Genomic DNA, 5787 nt, shown 5'->3' on the forward strand with positions numbered 1-5787 from the left:
GGAATTCTTCCTCCTCCTTTAAGACATAGCTCATACCTCATCTCCATGGATCCCTGATTCTTTCTCATTCCCCTCAGGCAGAGATTTCCCCCCCTTCTCTCTCTCTCTCTCTCTCTCTCTCTCTCTCTCTCTAGCTTGGATAGCACCCAGTGAATACTTAGCAATTATCAAGATAATTATTTCAAAATTATCTATTTACATATCTGTCTCCCCAGAAAGGCAATCAGCTTCTAGCTTCTGTTAGGAGAGAAATGGATTCTTTTTCCCCAAGCACAGCATTCGATGCATACAGGGGTTCAATAAACTCTGAGTGATTGAATTTTGGCGGCAGAACTGACAGGACTTAATATGATTATTGGTTATGATGAAAAGGGGGAAATAAAAACTAAGTAGTTTCTAGCTTGAGTAACTGGATAGTCATAAATAATCTAGTTTGCACATAGGTTCCCCTGCTCCGCTCCTGACCCACTCGGATCCTTCCTTTATAAAGCAGCTAGAGCCTTCTTTTACACCTGCAAACAATCCCGATTCTCCCCCAGACCGGAGCTCTCCAGACTGCTCCTTATCGCCATCACATTTGCCCATTCTTCCTTCCGTCTGAGACTCTTTCCTCTTCTCTGCCGATCTCCTACTCTCTGCGTGGAAATTGCTTGTCTCCCTTTTCTAGGAGAGAAGCTCGGAAAAGGAAGGGATTATGGCTCATTTCCTAGTTACCTCAGTAGCTCTCACAAAGCAGATGATCAGTAAAGACGTGTTGCACCGAACGCAGCTTGGCGGATGGCGATACTAAGAGAATTGTCGGAGGGCGGGGGGTGCTTGTGGGGGTAGCTGGGGATGGGCGGGGGTGTGATTTCAGCCTGGGGTATGTGGAATGGCGCATGCCTAAGGACACACAGGTGGGGAGGTACTGGGGACCATTTCCATGATTATCTCCAAGGACAAGTCTCCATCATGGGCCCATTCCTGGAGTGACACCCTCAAAGCAGATCCAACCACTGTTTCTATTTAAGCAGGGTGATGTCAGCCTCCAACTCGCATCAATACCAGATCCACACCCAAGACAGAAGAGTCAGCCAAGTCAACTTTCGTGTCCTCTCTGCATCTGGCTTAGTGCCTGAAGGTGGGGATTGAAATAGGAGGATAAGAACTTGTTTTCTTCCATCAGCCTCAAGTGGGGTTTCAGCCAGAGTCAAGCGAAGCTAGTATCTGGCTTCGTGATCCCCGCAACCCTTGCAAATTCTGTGAGTGAACACCCCACCTCGCTCCCGCAAATCAAGAAGCTTCTAAGTCTGTGGTGGAGTGGATGGGTATGTTCCCATCTTTTACGTGGGCGTGCACATCAGCACCTGTGTATCTTTCACGCCGTAAGCCGAGCGAAGGGCTTCGGCTTCCTAGTAAGGTTTCCATGGAGGCTTAAGAAACAAATATATCCATTGCCTTTGGCAAAGAATTTGGGTTCTGATATGTTTGTTTATTTGCTATTCGAAAATAATACATAGCAGTGTTACCAAATCAAATGTGGAGCTTACTCACCCTGGGGAAGACAGTCATTCCATAGAACGCATCTGTACTGTCTAGCACGGGAATTCATCCTATTGTGTATTGTTCTTGAAACGTGTCTCATTAGGAGACCCAATGATTTACATTGTAGAAATATACCATAGACAAGACGAGGCAACTACTCCTAAAAGACCTTCTTTGACTCACCGAATAGGACTTCCCTACACTTGGGGTTCTGCCGGTAGCGACCTCAGGACCTTCCTCCACACCCGAGCGGCACTCTCACCCCTTCCAGGGTCATGGACACTCTTCATCACAGCAGGTCTGTTCCCGTCATCGTTGAACAAGATCCTGAAAGCTAAAACGTGGAAGGAAAGGCCATTTCTCTTTTCCCCAAATCTCAGGTTCTTCTGGGCAGCCCCAAACAGGTAAATTGGATATAATTCTTTCTTCTGATTCTGCCCTACTCTGTGAAGGCGCGCTAATCACCTTGTAACCTATCTCCTCGATGATCTATTAAAATGAATTCACATGGCCACCAGGTCAAATCAGTCAATGTACTTCTGGAAACCAATTTGCTGTTCCTTGTGAGTTTCACATTATTCGACATTAGCGTTCATGAAAATATACTACAAAGTTACAGCCCTTAAATCAGTTCAGTATAGCTGTGAGAATACACAGATCAGTGAAACACAAACACCAACGCCCCAAAAAAGGTCCCTTGTTCATATAGCTTAATATATTACACGAAAATATTTTAAAATATGTGAGGAATTGAAAAATTAAGCGACAAATGCTGCCGGGTAATTAGTTAATGATTTTGGCTTCACCTCATAACATACACTGATGTAAAATCCAAAAAGATATAAAAAGGAAATACGAAAAACCGAACAGAATGATAGAAAAAAAATAACAAAACAAGAAGACTATTCATCAGCTCGCCGGAGAAGGAAAATCTTTTTTTTAATTGAATTATAGTTAACATACAAATGTGATATCCATTTCAGCTGTACAACATAGTGATTTGACAATTCTTAAACATTACTCAATGTAATCAAAGATATTTTCATTGAGTATATAGTTATAGGTTAGCAGTTATTTTCTCTTACCACATTGGTGATGTCATTCCAGAATCTTCTGGGTTCTCTCGTTTTGCTACTGAAAGGTCAGCTGATCACTCTGTCTCTCCTACAAAGATAATATGTTTTTAATCTGTCATTAAACTCATAAAGTGATTTTTAAAATTGCAATTATTGGGCACCTGGGTGGCTCAGTTGGTTAAGCGACTGCCTTCGGCTCAGGTCATGATCCTGGAGTCCAGGGATTGAGTCCCGCATCGGGCTTCCCTGCTCAGCAGGGAGTCTGCTTCTCCCTCTGACCTTCCCCCCTCCCGTGTACTCTCTTTCTCTCATTCTCTCTCTCAAATAAATAAATAAAATCTTTAAAAAAATAAAATAAAAATAAAATAAAATTGCAATTATTATTCTTATTTAAATTTCCAAAAAGTTCTGTTTGGTTCTTTTTCATATTTGCTAGCTCTTTTTAATAATTAAGCTTCTTGTTCTACAAAGATGTTTTAGCATTTGTATTTTATTTCGTTAAACATATTAAATGGAATTATTTTATAACCTGTACCTGATCATCCCAATTTCTGTAGTTTTTATGGATCTATTCCTCTTGCCTGTTGGTTCTCACTCGTGCTGCCTTGTTTCATGGTGTGTGTAGTTATTTTCAGCTCTTAGCTGCTCATGGTCCTTAGAAATTATCTGTGGCCTTGGATCAGAATGTATTTCCCCAGGGAGGATGTGTGTTCATTTCTGCCAGATGCCTTGGGGCACTTCTTGCCTGGGACTACATTGGGCTACATTCATGTCTTGCCTTTGTTTTGTGTGTTTGTTTATTACATAGGAAATGTAAATTAGGGGCATTAAATCCATGGGGAACTGAATTGTGATCACAACTTCTCAGAGATGGTCACTCCTCCACTGTTCCTGATAGGCAACAAAGCAACTTTCCATACATTTTCCGTATTTATGGTTCGCCTTTACACTGAGGATGTAACCCTTTGGGAGACTAGATTTATAGGGGCAAGGACTCCTTATTACACTCCCCATCTTGGTAGAGACCTAAGCCTTATATTCTGTCCTTGTGTCTAGAGAAATCATACGCACACACAAAGCAAATCTCAAGTTGGACTTGTTTGGCAAATACCCTTCACTTCGGTGCTCGGCTTACCTCTTTGGGTTACTGCCTTCACTTAGATTTGGGCCTGATAATTCCTTACTATCTTATTAGCTTTTTGATGCTTTTAAGAAGATATATATATATGTGTGTGTGTGTATATATATATATATATATATATACACATATATATATTTTTTTACTTTATCCAGCAGTTTTGTTTTCTACTTGCAGAATCTGTCCAAATACCTAGACAGCCATATTATCTGAAAAAAAACCATATATTTTATTATGTTTATTAATGAAATTAATGAAGATCTTTATAAAGAGATAATCCTCATTGTTAAAATGCATGTGGTGAAAGGAGCACTCACACCATGCTGGTAGGACTATACATGGAAATTAACTCAATCTCAAAGGACTGTTTAGTAATATGTATTTAGAATCTTTTAAATATTCATAAGCTTGACCAAATAATCCCACTTGCAATAATACATTACAGTATATAAGAAAAGAGACACACAAAAATATATATTTGAAGAGGGAGCCTGATTCTTCCTCTCCCTCTGCCCTTCCACCCTGCTCATGCTCTCTCTTTCACTCTGCTCTCTCTCTCTCAAATAAATAAGATCTTTTAAAAAAAGATGTTTATTGAAATGTTATTTATGATGGCAAAAAAACCTTTATAGTACATCCATAAAATAAAATACTATGCAGTCATTTATTAATAAATATATTTTTATAGAATATATAATGACATGAGGAAATGTTCTTGATATAAAAATAAGTGATAAAATCAGACCATCAAATTGTATATAACACCATAATCCTAAAATATATCAATTTTTGTATATAGAGAGAGACATAGACATATATATATGGAAACATATCAAAACTTTAATGGATATTAAATTAACGATACATATATATGGTAGGGTTGTGGCTAATTTTTATTGATGAATTGTTGAATTTTATGAATTTTTGAAATTTATGTATTCTTTAGGCTAAGATATATCTTTGATAATCAGAAAAAAGTTCTTTAAAAAGCAGCACATTAGGGTACACTGTGAATATACAGCAATTCTTTAAATGACTGACACTCTTCTTATACAAAGAACTCACTTAAATCTAAGAAAAACCCCAAGACTAGACATAAAGGTACCCTTATGTTGCTGTCAATAGCACTTTGAGTTTTGTGGACTAAAATTCAATGGTCCAACCGATATTGAAGAAAACCCATTCTGCCTAGCTAAACAAATGGATTTTCTTTTACTGAAGGGAAAAACACTCCGCCTCTTGGAGCTCCCGGTCTGTGTGTGGACATGTGCACTTGAACACACACACACACACACACACACACACACACACACGCACACGCACACGCACACGCACACGCACACGCACATTCTCCTAGCTCTTGCCTCCTCTTTCAGTCCCTTGAAGGGCTCCTACTACCATACATTTTTTTTGAGATGTCTTCAGGGAGAATCGTATATGTGCTCATGAATAAGTACTGTCAGTTTCCACGTGGCTTTTGTGTTTTCTTTTTCCTATTCTTCTGCTCCAGCTTATATCCTCTGGGTGCTCTCGTGTGATCTAAGCATCACTATATTTTCTTTACCGAGATGACACTTATGCTGTATAATACTGCTCTTGGAAAGTACTGTACCACATCCACTGGTACCAGCTGCCTCCACTGGCTTCCACAGCTCACACTGGGGACAGCTGCTACTTCCATGGGGTGATCATTTCTCCTGGTAGTAGTTTTTCTTAGATACCATCAAAATTAGTGCCGGGTACCACTATCTTGAGCCCAGAGCAACTGTTGACACCTTGGAGCCTTACAGCAAGGCCACCATGGAGAGTTGTACATGTTGCACTCTGCACGAGAGATGCCTAGCTGAGACACCAAGGAGGCGTCTGAAATCCAACCTGTGTTCCCTTGCCACACAGTATGCCTGTGTTGTTGAATCTGTCCCAGGGAAAGGGGGTGGACACCTCTTTCGAATTCACCTGCTCAGGGAGGGCAAGCTTTAGGACTGCCTAGAGCAGACCCCGTTCTCTAATTCAGACAAAGATACACTATAGACTGGCTGCAACTCGGCC

This window comes from Zalophus californianus, chromosome X (assembly GCF_009762305.2).
Source record: "Zalophus californianus isolate mZalCal1 chromosome X, mZalCal1.pri.v2, whole genome shotgun sequence".
In the NCBI taxonomy this organism is placed as follows: Eukaryota; Metazoa; Chordata; class Mammalia; order Carnivora; family Otariidae; genus Zalophus; species Zalophus californianus.